General features: G+C 43.3%; 1 long non-coding RNA gene across 1 annotated transcript; it reads right to left on the bottom strand.

The window, feature by feature from the left end:
• Positions 1 to 401: 401 nt before the first annotated feature.
• LOC116780743 lies at positions 402 to 8,034 on the bottom strand. The gene is made up of 3 exons (XR_004354606.1): positions 7,926 to 8,034; positions 3,156 to 3,200; positions 402 to 497 (listed from the first exon to the last, which is right to left on the bottom strand). It is a non-coding gene; the product is annotated as an uncharacterized LOC116780743 (long non-coding RNA).
• Between the last annotated feature and the right edge of the window lie 7,704 nt (positions 8,035 to 15,738).

The raw sequence follows: 15,738 nt of genomic DNA, 5'->3' as shown, positions 1-15,738 counted from the left end.
CTGTCTCCAGCCACTCCCTGACTTGTCTCCCGAAAGCCAGCACACACCGAGGAGAGGCGTTCCCCAGCCAGGTCAGGTGTCAGAGGCAGCTTCTCCAGCATGCTGGTGTGAGTCAGAGTGTTTGGGAACCGCTCCAAGCTATTGGAAAAAAACAACTCCCAAATTAGCTGGGGTGGCTCCCAAGCGAATCCACCTCCGCGGGGAAGGAGGTGATCTAATGAAAGCGTGCGGTCAGAAATCAAAAGAGCCTGGAAAGCATTCCAAGCTGCATAATAAGATTTTATATTTCATATCTTCAAAGCATTAAGTGAACATTATCTAATTAATCCTCACAACACTCCTTAGAGATATTATCCCTATTTTACAGACGGAGAAACCAAGGCACAAAGTTAAGTCACTTGCCTGGGGCCGGAGAAGGGAGTGTCAGAGCTGGGATTAGAGTCCAGGAGTTCCTGGCGCCCAACTTTTTCCTCAGACTACTGGGTCATGTGTTTTCCCTGCAGGGAACATAATAATGAGCCCATAATTACCCATACAAATTCCCAGTGACCAGGCTAACCCGTCTGTATAAATCTATTTGTAATTCCAACAAACACACCCACGATTTAGCTGTGTCCATGAACTACCAGTGTTCTCTCAGCCACAGGAAGCCAGACCTTGAAATAGGGGCTGTTCTTTGACAGAGTAAATCCTAGCTCCAAGACACTCCAATGACCATTGGAGAACATCATGTCACTTGTAAATCCCTGGTGACCATCCATGAATGACATGAGCACTGTGGGAGCTGCGGTGGCAAAACAAGGTTTGTAGAGAAAGGGAATAGAGCTGGAAAAAATGGACAAGCCCTTTGGGCATACATGCCCTTTTCCAAGCCTCATACAGAAACAGAAACTTTGTGCTCAGTATAGGGTGAGGGCACCTCCTCATCATCAAAAAGAGGTTGTGTGGTCAAATGCATTGCTCAACTCTGTTCACCAGTCTCATAAAATACGTGACCCCTTCCACACATAGACATGCTTCCCTGAAATGGCCTTGAGCAGACTCACTGCAGTGTCACTGGAAAACCCAGGGCACTCAAAATGCCCCATGCCTTCGGCTCTTTCCCCATCCTGAGCAGGGGAAGAGGGAAGCAATCTGCGGTCTCCCCACTGCTTGAGCTCCTGTGTACGTCCCAAAGAGACAGCTCTGCTCCGAGACACCCATTGTGGCTGGGGTTTGCCCTGTTTTTCCAGCATGATGAGGCCTCTGTGATTATACTGTGAGTGTGTGTGAGTGTGTGCAACTGTGGCTGTAAGTGTGTCTGTACTTCTATGGTACTCTGTTCCCTCTTCTACCAATACGGTTGAACCCAGATGAACTGAGGCTTAGACATTGTGCCTAGAGCCCTCCATCATTCAAGATTTTTCTACTGTTATCTCAGCAGGAACTCCTTTCCACAAAGCCTTTAACATCCCTACTCAAACTCAACTTACTGTTGCTCCAGAAAAGAAATCACCATGAAATTCCCATGTGGGATGTGATACACTGCTGTGTCAAGCAGCATACATTATTCTAGCTGAGTCTTGCATGTCTACCTGGCTCTTCTCCCATGCTGTGTTGCCTGCTCTTGCTTGCAATGTACTTTGCCAGGGACACTTATCACTCCTGCTGGGGGCCGGCACAGCACCCCGCTAGACACTGTGAAACATAGGAATAGCCCTTCTTCCTACCATGTCAGCCTCTGTGCTTGGGTCAGACAGCTCACAGTGTTGCCAGAACTAACAGCTAACAAAGTTTTTGGTGCTCATGAGACCTACGATGCTACCTGGGTATAGGACAGCCCTTGGGATGGACAGGGACACGGTGAGCAGTTCTGCCCTCTCTACCAGGGTCAGGACTCAGGCTCACTTCCCCAAAGCCATATCATCAGAGTGATAAGGACTTACCTGGGTGCCTTCTCTCTAGGCACAGTTGCCATTTCCCAGCCAGGTGATGTCACAGGTAACTGCCTAAGGCTCCTGGAGGTTTGCTTCTGCTCAGGAACCAGTGCCAGAGATCCTCCCATGCAGCTGAAATGCTGTTTAATATTCTAATTCCTCTGATTCACAGTGATGTGGAGGAGCTCATCTGCTACTTTTCGGAACCTTAAGCAGTATTTCAAGGCCGGGCCAGGCCAGAAGCAATGATGAGCTCCAGATAATTTGTGCTGGCTGAAAGCAGTCCTACACCAGCCACAGTGCATCCTTAGACCACTGGCCCATTGTCTTTTGGGAGTCTGGGGTTTAGAAAGGGCAAGGAGGATGGGACAGCCTTGGGGAGACACAGGAGGCCACGGCAAGTATCTTCAAAATGGGAAAAGAGGAGGTTGAGGAAGGGGCAGCAACAATGAGATTTCCTCCAAGAAGGGTTGGACACTAAGCATCTGTAATTGCTCTGTGTGGTGTGATGGCACCTTGTCGTTGAGAAGACAACAAAAAGGCACTTCAAAGATTTAAAAAAAAAAAGTAGCCATCTCTATCAAGCTCCAGGCTGCCACATCAGAACCCCAATGGGCTGTGGGGCAGACCAGTTGAAGGATTATAAAGGAGCATTTGGGAACATGAACAACTCTTTGTCAGCCAAGAGTTGCACAGTAAAGCCAACTACTTAGCAGCAGAAGAGGGACCACTAAGCATTTAGTGTCATATTTCTCAAACTTGTTCAAGATCTGCTCTGGTCCCAGGCTTTTAGTGCACCCCTTTGAGGACATTCATTGTGATGGCAGTGCTTTCAAAGTACAGAGTAGTAGCTTCCACTGAGGGCAAAGTGCTTTGCACAGAGAACTACTTTGGTGCTGTGCTAAAATGAGAGATGCAGCTTTTTGGAAAATCTGACTTTTCCTTTTTTTTTTATAATTTCTTATAACTGTTTTTATTTATATATTCAGAATTATCATTAAAAGAAATTAAAGCCACACTTTTTTTACTAAAATACTTTCATGCTAATTTTTTTATAATAATTGTGGTAAATGAACATACACGTTTCATCTAACCTTTATATTTATGAGCAGATTTACTCTTGTTAGAAATCAAATTGCCTTTTCCTCACTTTTTTGATCCAAGGACCAAGGATTTCTGTGCAAGAACTTGCATAATGAGTTTATCAAGTCATTGATATGTTTTCACTGCAATAATTACCCGAAGTTCAGAAGAGCTTCTTGTTGGATCATCTCTCCTACTGAGCTGTAAAAATAAAAATATGTATGCCTGTGTATATCTCTCCCCACACATGCAGACCTTTATGTAAAAAAGGATTGACAATAAATGCTGACAGACAAGAATTATATTATTCCAGAAATACTGCAAACCATACAAATAAATTTTTTTTTCTGTATATGACATGTTTTAATGACATAAAGCAATAGTATGAAATGGCCTGTTGGAGGCTCATGAGACACTGACAGCTGTAAGCATTTCAGAATGCTATATTAAAAACATCTGCAGAAAGGAAAAAATAACATTAAAAAAGGAAAGGAATGAAAAGTTGAGAACATTCCCAACTCCTCACATCCAATTTGTTGTCTAGTAGCTGCTGAAACCAGGAGTGACCAAGACCTGATTCTAATAACCTAAATATAGCAAGGGCCAGAGCTTTGGGATCTGGGACAATGTGCCTCAAGTTACACATTTTTGTCTTACATTCCCCAGCTTGTGGAGCATGTGTTTTGTGAAATGTGTTTGTGCAGCTATCACATGGGAGGTGGTTCCAATAAGCAATGTAACCACTGCATCACCAATTTCTTACCAGTTCTGGTCCAGCAGATGTTTCACTCAACATGCTCAAGACAGGTTTCAGACATAAAGAGATCCTGGGCTGCAGAGGAAGACTAAAATGTTTGCTTAGGATGTTGTGTAGTAACGGGAAAATACATGTGGAGTCGATCACCCAAAATCCAGATGCAGCTACTGTTTGGCATCTGCTTCTGCTGTTTCTAATTTTGTTTTTCCTGAAGCTGAGTTGCCATACCTTTGGTGTCCTTAGCTACCAGGTACTGGTATGCAGACAAGGAATTCAGAAGGAGGTGACCTCATGGTGCCTCTATGGCCAAGTAACACAAAAGGGTTTAAAAGACCCAAAGAAAGCCCTTCCCCAGCCTCCTAAGCTGGAGCCATGAGCTGGTCTGATCTCTGAGTAGGGGCACTTCAGAGACAACCCTGCTGGTCTCAGAAGGCTCCTGAGCCTCTTGGCCATTGCAAAGCAGAGAGATGAGTCTCACTCAGAAGGGTAGGTAGGAGGAATCCTTCCAGAAAACTGGTAAACAAAGAGACTTGGGTGAAGTATTGCAGTTTCAGCTGCTAAATGAATGACTTGCAGCCATGGATGGAAGCTATTCATCCTATTTTACTGGAGAAAAATATACCTCTGCAAAGTGAAACTGGAATTGTAATATTTTGTGAAATACTGTTCTGTTTCCTAAATAGAACCATTAGTGTTTAAAGGTGGGAAGTATCAACAAAAAGACATATATGTGCAATTTTTCTTTTATGTAAATTTTTTAAATTAAATTATAAATTATTCACTGACATTTTATAAGAAAACTTTCTGGATTTGCAGCTAACTGGAAACATGAACATCTGATGCCTGGAAATTGGACTGACAATAAGCATCAAAGCAGAGGTTCTCCAAGAATTTGAAGTTGCTTACTCCTCACAAGACGCAAAACCCAAAAATGAAAAATATCTCTAGAGGAAACCCATTGAAATGTAGGAAAGCTGAGCAAGCACGTTACGCCATTGAAACAGGAAACTAAGTCCCTCTTGAGAACAGGATGAATTTGAAAATTTAAAAGCCCAACAACAAGGTCAAGTTCCTGAGACTTCAGTTACTGAGCATCAACTGAGCTGTGTGTACTCTCAAAATGCCAAGTAATGCAACTGCACATAGCCTAAGTGAAAGAAGGTTTGATTACATTTGGAGCATTTGGATGATAGGCACATGGTGTGACTCTTGGGCATGGTCCTGTGTAAGGGTTGGACTTGATGATCCTTATGGGCCCCTTCCAGCTCAGCATATTATGTGATTCTGTGACCCTTTGCAGCTTCTGCATCCTAACCTGCACATATCCATGGACAGTCTCTGCCTCAGCTGACATGTAAGTTGGGCAGCTGCAGTAAGGACTGAGGTGGAGACACGGTGGCTGTTTGTTCGGTCTAAAGCCTGTAAGGAGCTCATTGGTAACTTCACCTTTGGCTTGGGCCAAAATCCAATCAAATGAAAGAAGAGCCACTACAGTTACTGATCTGTTACACCTAGACAGTACTTCTGACATGGAGATACACATTCCCCTTTGCACTTATTGTGTTACTGGAAGAAAGTCTCAACACATGAACAGAATCTTTTTGATTTTTCTCCTTTTTAGGCTCCTCAAGTTGTTTGGAAACAAACCAAATCTCACAAAACCTTTCACTGAAGTGTTGCTCTTCAGCATCAGTTTTACTTCCAGCGGTTCATTTACCCAAAGCCATCCTTCGACAGATATGAAGTATCCCTTCCTCTTGCCAACCCACAGGGAATTTCATGGGCAATTACTTCCTGCTTCCATCTTGAACCAAGGACTCATAGAAAGATTTATTTCTGAGCAAATATCTGAAAGCTTCTCTGGTTGTGTCTAAATATTTGTGTTCATGTCTACATAGTAAAGATTACATCTCATATAAAAGAAAGAGGTACAAACAAATAAAGGAAGTCTCAGTGACAAAGCGAAGTGATGAAAACCGTGAACCAGTTTGAAGGTAAAACAAATGGCTCCTGGGGTTCAGATCACAGCACTGTAACTTCATTGTTAGCATTACTAAATGCAATTTTGCACAGTCTTAGGAGAGGTATTCTGTACAGCACAGCTTTCATAATTAAGAATAAAACTATTGTCTCTTTTCCAAGTCAAATAAACCTTGTTTATCTGGGGGATGGGGAAAGGGGGAGGGACGTAAGTGTGGTGAGCTGGTCCGAGAGACAATTTTGAAACTTTAGATCCAGAGGAGTCTGAAAGTCTGAGCTGGGGACAAAGGACCCATCTGCAGCATCATAGAGAAAGCTCTCAGGATCCTGGCTGCAAACACTCAGGGCATGTTGAAAGCCTAAGGATGACAGACCTAACCCAGCACTGTGGAGCCAGAGGGCAAACCTGCAGCATGCACAGCATCAAATCCCAGCAGACACAAGCAGAAGGGACACAAAGGCAGTGTGAGCTTTTCCCATCTGCTGCCCTGCCTGCACAATACTGCCTGGACAGGCTTTGAGCTGGCCACAAGGTCAAAGTTACCATGGTGTTGCCTGACAGCAGCAAGAATGCATGGACATTCTCAATGCAGGGTGGGATGGGGCTTGCAGATGGAGGAGTTTGTGGTTTAAGTCTCATATGGAGCCACTGAGAGATGGTCTGTGTAAACACTATCGGTCCCATGGGAGGGCAGGCTCAGAAATTATCAGGTCTAGAGTTAGCTGCCATTCTTCATCAATTCAGTTTGAAGGTCTCCCCTATGCCCTTGCTATATTATCACATACTGCTACTTGCTCTGCTGACCACGAGCTAAGAGAAAAAAAAGCTTCAAACAAACATTTTTGTTCTTCAGAAATCTTGCAATTACAAAGATTCGCTTTAAATGTGGTGCTTCTGGTGATATGCTTGATGTTCTTTCTTTCATCTACTGGACTCCAGCAATAAAGTCAGTAATTGTGGCCATTCTCACAGTAAGTGCAGCAGGTTCGTAGTGCCAACTGAGATATATCGTTTGCAATGAGTTGCAAGGTTTGTGGCTAGATTTAGGCTAAGTCCCTGGCAAATTCCAATGCTGACTCCACTGGAAGTTCTTCAGAGGCAGTCTCTGGGGCTGTTTTGGATTCAGGCAATTGCTGGTTTGGCCTCTCTCTACTGTCTTCTTGGACATAGCTCTCCTTTGTCTTTCTCTACGTGACATGTATTCCCTCTGAAACAATTAGGACCTTCACAAGCTCTTTGTTTCTAATTCTGGTCAGTTTAGCTCAAAGTATATTTATGTTAATTGCATGCTGAAAGTACACTTGGCTTGGCTTTGTTTTTCCTTGTTGGGACTTTAAGAAGATATTTGTCATTGCTGGGAGGAACATTGGAGTTGGGAGAGCTGCGAACTCAAAGGGTCTGCCCTCATCCACTTTATGCTCTGTCCTAGAGTAGTATGGCATAGGGTATTGATGTCTTCAAAGTTTTCCAGCTCTTGGTTGCCATCCAAGCAAGCATATCTGTTCTGAACTTGACTAATGTCAGGCTCAGATCTGAGCAGATCTTCCCTTCAATGGAGCAGAGATGGGAGGGAACTAAAAACCTCATGTCCCACCTTAGGAAAGTGTGTCCCAAGCCTGAGGCTGTGGATATGGTGCATGAAACGAGCCCTTGAATTGAAAACTAGCTCAGGTATCTCTACATAGCATGGAACATATTCAGGTTTTGCATAGAAGTAGTCTCCAGTGGATGGGCTGTTGAAAACTCTGCTTTGAGTACCTGCGCCTCACAGGCTCCTTAAGTCATTAGGGTACTGCTAATGCTGTAGTCATATTTCTAACCCTCTTCATGTCTGCGCTCTTACCCTGCAGCAAAAGGGCTCACATGGGGAGCTCTAGTCCTGTGGTTATATATCATGCAGCTGCCCATGAAGATAAGCCTCTAGCCCCCGCTGTGTCTCAGTCTCCCAGTGAGAAACTGCAAATAATACTTTTATCCCTTCCAGGAAGGTCATGGGAGCTCCTCTGAGGAGCTCAGCTACCATGGTGAGATGCACCCTGGAAGTGCAGGTTCCTCTAGTCAAAAGAGGGGTCGCACTTCATAGTTGCCAAATTCAAACAGTGAAAGAGATAAAAATGTATTTTTAGGAATCTTCCAGAGTGCTGCAAAGAATTTGCTGTTAAGTTAGTGATGTTACTTAAATACCTACAAACAATGTTTGTCTCCACAGTTTTCTTCTTCCCTCCTCTCCTTTTCTCTTTCCTACATTCTTAGGTCTTTTCCCACAGTAATCTGTCTCCAGTATTTCTGTTTTCCATTCCATGGGCTGTCCCCAACAGCAGAAACTAATGTTGTGATGCCAACAATTATGATGTAACTGGAACTAAAATATGAGAAAATTCTGCAGAACAACATTAGTTATCCCTGTACCCTCCACTGCACAGTCCTTCTAAATATGGTATCAGGAGGCTGCTAAGTAATCCAGGAAAATTATATTATCTTGCACAAGCAAGTGTACTACAGCCCCCTTTTTAACACTTTTGAAATATCTACAAGCTAGAGAGGACACCGTGATGACTTCTTCAGAAAGAGAAGCCTTGGAGTTTTTTACCCACATCCACCAGGAATCAGGGAGATGACTGATGACTACTTTTTTTCATGTATTAAGGAGAGAAGGAAACAGGAGCACCTCAAGAATATATTTGTTTGGGTTTTTTTGTTTGTTTGTTTTTGGTGTAGCTGTGGTTCTTTGGTCAAAATTCTGTTGTAAGTTGCAGGTATGAGTGTTTTAAAAGAACATCCTCTATTTCAGATGATAAAAGGACAGGGATGCCATGTCAAAGGCGCCTGGGGAAAAATGCAGACAACCAGGCATGTCTGCAGGGTGCTTTGCAGACCTTGTTCACACACACAGGCCATCCAGGTACAACGCAGCTGCAAACTGGAGGCTGGTGGCCAGCCTAGATGCTACTGAATTGCAAGGCAGAGTTAACTCATCCTGATGAGATACTGGTATCTCCACCAGGTCCTGGTTATCTTCAAGACTGTGTGTAGGCCCATGTTGGCATAGCAGGTGGAGCTGATTCTCCTGTTTTTGTTGGCTAGCTTCAGAAAACCTGATCATTTGCACTCCCTTTTGGGTGGGAACATCTTGCACATGATATTGGTGTGCTTGCTAGGCATGTGGGATACCCTAACTTAAACAAACAACCTTCCAAGCATAATCTTCTTAGAGCCCTGTCAGTGGTCCTTCAGCAAGGTGCACATGTCAATCCATCTGGAAAAATTCCATCCAGACAGGCAACCATCTCTACCAGTGCTTGGGAGCATGTAAGTAGATTTCATGAATAAAATTGTCTCCAAATCCTGGTGTTGCATTTCACAGCCATTTTGAGTTCACTGCATAACAATGACAACAGAAGTCTAAGCATGGGCTGCAAATCCCAGCCCAGAAACAGGGTCAACAGCTCCTAGGTGCTGCTGCAGTGATGGGGAGAGCTGGCATACCAGAGCCTTTGAGCTTTGGTGCAAATTGTTAGAACAACCCTGTCCTAAATGCAGTTATGGGACAACAGCTAGAAAGGCTTCGGAGTCAGCTCCACCTTCAGCTCATTTTGAGGTGGAAGCAAAACCACCTTTGACATCCTCTGCCCAAGGGACCTAGTGGCCTGGGGTGGGATGGGCTGGAGAGGACATGCTGTCTGTAAGCTTAATTCAAAGCATTATGAGCAGGCCCTGACCCTGCTGGCTGATGTGCTTCCTGAGCAGCCATGAGTGCCAGAAGAGAGCAGAAAATTGCTGGCACCAGGATGGCCCTTTACACTCTGGGACTTCTTGTTAGTGAGCAAGTCAATGGTTAAAATGACTTCCTGTTTGCTTTACCCCCAAAAAAGGTGCAGTCAGCCTCTGGTCCAAGTATCCCAAGGATATTACTTCAATTTATCTTTCATCTTAGACTATATCAATTTCCCAATCTGCTTTCAGTCTTACGAAGAAAATGGCACTTTATAGACCAAAAAGACTCAACTGTTTAAAAAAAATAAATGGCAGTGGGTGTGTGCTGCTGGATTTATGGCTGACAAGGTAACACACAGGCAGTGCCCTGCACTTTGATAGCTTAGCACTTCTGTGATGTGTGAATGAAGTCCAGCAGGCCCAGGACCACGTTAATCTTCAGGGTTTGATCTCTGTCTGTAATGAGATGCCGGCAGCTTTTACTTCAAAGCCTGCATTGATACAGATAATCTTGTGAAAGGCTCTCTGCATTTTGAGCCAGCTTGTATTAGGGATTACAGTGACAACAGAAGGAGATGATGGAAGAGGAGGCACTTGTTTGATACTCACTCCTTCAGTTTCTTTCTAATATTCCTTTTGCTTTTAATTTCCAAAGGGCAGTGTGGTCCCATCCCCCCCACCTCATCTCAGCAGGACTCACTCTATCAGATGAACCCTGTGTGCTGTGGGGCAGGCAGGCTGACCAGGGTGCTCTTCTGCCCAAGAAGTCTATGAAAATTTGTCCATTTGGTGCTGAAGTGGTCGATGCTACATCATCTTGGTTGAAATATGGGCAGAGATTGCATTAGAAATGGCACAGGCAGTTAAATGTTACAGTTCCAAACTTCCGAGGTTATTTCTTTCTCAAAACAGTTGTAAGGGAGTAAGGGAGAGGGTAAAGATGACAGTAGACCACAGGCTATGAGAAGTATGTTATAAAGCAAAATGAACACTAGTTTCACATACACAATTATGCTTTCTATTGAAAGTATATAATTTTCAAGGCGTGTCTGACCAGGAAACAGAACTGAAATATTTCTGTGTTGACGAACACTACTGACCTAAGAGAAAAATGATGGCAAACATGTATCTTGATTGCTCTTCCAGCAAGAGTATTCACAGAAAGGAACAAAAAACTGGACTATAAATTTAATTGAAATAGATATAGAGATTAATATCTTAGCCCCCAGTGCTGACTTCATTTTCTCAGAAACCTTTTTGAGGACTATTTATATATTTAAGGACAGTTAAAACTATATTTTTCAGGCCTAAAAAATAATAATGTGGCATTTAGTTTATATTTCTGCCTGTCTTACAGGGACAGCAGCAATGACTGCAGAACACTGAGAAAAATCACAGGGGTAGGATGAGTAGAGAAGTGCTTGCACCAGATTAATTCAGTCACTCTCATGTGCCCTGGCTATTTGCCACGTGGGGACATGAAGTCCAGGTTAGGTTTTGGGATGCTACCACTAGCAGCATCCAGGCTTTAGCAAGTTAGTGACTCCACAGAGGAAATCCAGCCCCGTCCTCAGGAAAGAGTGATGTACTGGGTTGGTTCAAGATCTCATAAAGGAAACATCCCTTCAGGTTTTAACCATCATACACTTAGATCTAGCATCCGTTCTTGAGCAAAAGAGCCCCATAACTCTTTCACAGACGTGATAGAATACAAAGATGTAAACTGTATAAATGAGGAGACTGAGAACAGAAGCTGAGGCAGCTAAATCTTTCCTGCAATATGAAGAGCGCTGGATGGCAGACACTGCACTGGGAGCAGAGTGATACAAACAGCTCCCAGCAGGAGAGGCTTGAGAAAGCGTAGATGTTTGCTTGACCGAATCACCACATTAAAGAGGTTGATTGGTTTCCAAAACCATCATTCAAGGAACTTTATCCAAATGGTAATGGTAAATTCAGTGGTCTAAATTTAAAAATATAATTAGGTTATAAAATAGTTTAAGGAACAACAGCATAAAAGAAATTAAAGCTGCTCTAAGCACTGCTTCAACACATCAGAATCAAAAGGTTTGGCAGAGGTCCGTGTGGACAGCTGAAGCCTGGGGCCTAAAAACAATGGTCAGGTAGGACAAGGCCACTGCAGAGAAGCAAGGTGAATTCTTCGTGCCCATGGGCTCTTGTAGCAGAAACTGGGAGATCCCCACACTGGAATCTTCTTGGGAGAGGACTTGGCCAGAATGTCTCCAAAATTTAGGGGGATTTCATTGCAGAAAACATGACAAAAGTAGATGGGATGGGGCCCACCAGACTGCCAGGAGGAAATAACAAGAGATTCAAGATAATCTAAGGATGTTTGGATTCAAGAGCCCACCTTGCTGAACAATTCATTGGTATGTCACGAAGCAAAAGAGCCACCAAGGTTAAGAAAGGTGTTAGAAGGATCTGGGACACAAGAGGCATGTAAGCCTGAGGTTTGTACCAGCCAAAATAATAAAAGTTACAATAATAGATCAGATTAGGGAACACCTTAAAACATAGATAATGATACACTTGGTAAGAGCCAGCAGGGCTTCTGGAAATACTGCCTCTCCAGTTTCTCAAAGTTCTTGAAAGAAGGGATGCATGTATTGATAAAGGTTATCTAGGAAAGTCTCTCCACAGACTCTTAAGGAAACTAAGAAACTAGGGGAAGAGAGAAGTTCTGGCATAGAGAAATAGCTGAAAGCCAGGAAATAGAGCACAGGCAAAATGGTCTTTTAGCTCAATAGGTGGAAGTTACCAGTGGAAATTTCAAGGATCTGCACTGAGATCTGTTCTGTTCAAAACACCCATAAATAACATGGAAAAGGGCATGAGCAGTGAGAGACAAAGGTTACACATGATACAAAGTTGTTTAAAGTAATAAGGGCAGGTTATGACAAATTGCAGAAGCATCTTGTGAGACTGTGAGAAATGTCAGGTGAAGTTTTGTGTAGCTAAGGATAAAGAAAAAAAATGCCACGAAAACCAGTCTTAGTTTCACACATTGGATTTTGATAATTTTCTCTTGAGGAGCAAATCATTAGGATTAGGACAGGTGACTCCATAAAAGTACTGCTGCAGTGCTGCAGGGTTGTGGAACTACTTGAAAAAGTATGCAAAGGACAGAAGCAGTTTTAATCAGTTCAAGGGTAGACTGGACAAGCACTGGGAAGAAAATCCATTGCAAGCCACTTGACAGATTGCCATGGGTTCACAAAAAGCCCAGTGCTTCTGTCTCATTCCTCTCCTGCCCCCAGACCAGGCTGCCTTTGAACTCCTTACCTCTGGGGTCCTTGGGTGCTTATGGGGAGAAGTGAAACCACAAAGGGTATTAACACCCGAGAGCCTATGGGGCTCTGAGAAGGCCAAAGGGGGACTGGGACAAGGTGGAAATGAGGCAATGTTAACTGCATGGAGGAATGAGTCTACATGACTGATAAAGGGCAGCTGGGTTGCTGCCTCTGTCTTACACAACGTACTTGTGGCAAAGCTGATGTCTGAGACGTGGTATGTCTGGAGCTGTACCTCCCAAACTGTCTAGGGATTTTAAAACAATAGTATGAGATAATTACTGCTCACAAAGTCACATGTGAGGGCAGTAGAACAAAGACTAGATATATCCAGTAATTGAGAGAGATAGGACATGCACATTCCCAGTGAAACTGAAGGTCTGCACTGAGAACCAGCAAAAGGGTTGAAATGGTTTTTAGGTAGGAAACAAGCAGAGGCTCCCCTATTGGAAAGTAAGTTAACTGGAGCAAGTGATCAGAATGCATTCTTACCTGAACAGGATTACAAGGGCCAAAAGCTAGCTCTGCACTGCAATGAACAAGGACGCTCATAGGGCATCTGTCTCACAGGGTGGGTCTATCACAATGATAGGGACAGGGAGGTCTTTGACGGAAGAGATTTTGAAGCAGTCGGCTTTGAAGCATAAAATAATATGTATATAAATATAAAATCATTATATTTACTTATATAAGTAATATAAGATGAGATAAACTGAGGGGGAGGCAGAGAGAGAGAGTGAAGATGGAAAGAGAATGAAAGAGTGTTTAGGACTGAATGGCTCAGAAAAACTACCAGAACATAAAAAAAGTCCATAGAGAAGACAGGGCCAGCATAAAAATAAATAAGAAAGCAAATAAAGTAACAGGTACTAGGATACTAAAACGTTGGTTTCAGTCCATGAAGTAAAGCACTGGCATGGAGGCAAAAGCAAGAGATGCACAGGTGAGGACTGTGTTTGATTTTGGTGACAAGTTGTGGACACATCTGCTATGCCTCGTACCCAGCTGTATATTACCTCACTCCTTTGTCTGCACATGAGACTCATCTTGTGTGAAAGCTTCTGGCAAATTACAGCACTGTGATTTTCATTTTTTCACAACCCTTGTAGCATAAGTCCTCCATGGAGAGTGCCGCATAAGTCCCTGCCCCAACTGATTCCCCTTGGATACAAGGGCACAAACAGAATCCCACAAGCTTTGAGGCATCTCCGTTCCCAAGGAGGGTTGCAGATCCCAGTTCAGAAATCCTGGTGGACTCGGCCACTGTGTTCACCCTCAGACCTGACAAGGTCCCACAGCCCCAGGAGCCTCACAGAGAGCCTCTCTAAAGGTACAATTGGTGGAAAGGCAAGGAATATGAAGAAATGTGTTTTTCCCAGAAGGAGCACACCGCAATTGTACTATCAATTATAAACTGAAAAAATACCAAAGAATCGCTGGGGTTCATAGTCTGTGATTAGACAGAGACCTTAATTTGTGCTTGCCTATATCCAGAAGATGTGTGCTCAGGGCTGAGCCTACCAGCTTTTGCAAAGGGAGCAAAAGAGAAGCATATGCCACTAAAGCAATGTACTGACTTGCTTCATTAAAACCAGCAGCTGCCACAGAGGAAATTTCCTGCAGGACCACTAGTCAAGCAGCAGACAATTTCAGGTAGTCTTGATGAAAAGAGGAGACAAATCCCCATTTTTAGTGCCTTGTTCTCTCTCAGTTTCCTTTGGACAAACCATCCAGTGTCCAGGGCCTGAGGCCATGCACAGAGAGAGGATGGGGCATGAGGAGGAGGCACACAGCATGAGGAAGCTGGAAGGGAAACTCTCCCCTTGTTTCCTACTCCTCACGACACCAGCACTTTGACATGCTGAGCATCTGCAACCTGATTTCTGAGGTGAGGATCGGGGGTATCCGCTCCCCCAGATGCAGTGCTTCCCTTCTTCATCTGTGCAGGAGCACAGGGCGGAAAGAAGGATGTGTAAATAAATAAAATTTAAAAAGCTCCCCAGCTTCAGCAATGCAACAGCTGGAGATGTTCTGCACTCACAGTAGCTATCTTTCTCCAAAAGACAAAATCCAAAGTAAAACAAGAACAAGAGATCTTTAATTTTTTTTAAACCAAATTACTTATTATGTAAGTAAAGAAAACAGATCATCATAACCAGACTTGATCACAAATCTTGTTTCATTAATGGCAGAGGCAATGACTTTTCTGCGAGGCAGTTAAATGTCTCTCTGTTTAGCAAAACAAGAAAGACAGCAAGTTAAATTAGTATCTCTTGCTTCAGAAAGCATCAAAGAACAATTTTTTATAGCACATGTTAACGACATCATTTGTTTGTGTAGTATAATATATTATTATATTCTATTAAATGTACTTTCCAAATATATGTCCTCCTTTTGTGCCTGTACTTCTATGAGATTTACACTAATTTATACACCTCCAGAATCATAAAATGCTGCTATTCTTACTTCAAAGACTTTTCTTGAGAATGAACTGGAGATTTTCATCAAGCATTTCACATCACCTAGATGTTATTGCTTTTAAGTGTCTTCAGAACACTAAAGAAATCTCTCTCCAAGCTTTTATTTGGTTGAAACAAGCACCTGCAAGATATACACAGAATTATTTTCCTAGGAGACAGGCTTATCATGGCTTCAGCCAGAGGGAATCTGTGTTTTATCTCACCTGATGCAATACCCCATGTTAGTCTTAATTCACACTTCACTTCTGGTAACCTCTAGGGCACCTTTAATGACTACTGGAAATCTTCTCTAGCAGGCTGTACATTTTAGGAAGAAATCCTTTGAACGAAGTCGATGGTTTCTGGCTTCTGGACAGGTTTTGCTCCTTTGTTTCCAGCTGCTACGTACTTGGAACATTCCCGAGTGCTTCTGACTATAAAGTGGCTGTAGAAATGCAATTCCACTACAGGGGTACAGCCACAAAACCAACCCAAAATCTCGATATTTTGCATTCTC

Source organism: Chiroxiphia lanceolata, chromosome 1, assembly GCF_009829145.1.
Source record: "Chiroxiphia lanceolata isolate bChiLan1 chromosome 1, bChiLan1.pri, whole genome shotgun sequence".
Lineage (NCBI taxonomy): Eukaryota > Metazoa > Chordata > Aves > Passeriformes > Pipridae > Chiroxiphia > Chiroxiphia lanceolata.
Note: the sequence above shows the minus strand (reverse complement) of the source record. Positions and strands in the feature narration are given on the sequence as shown.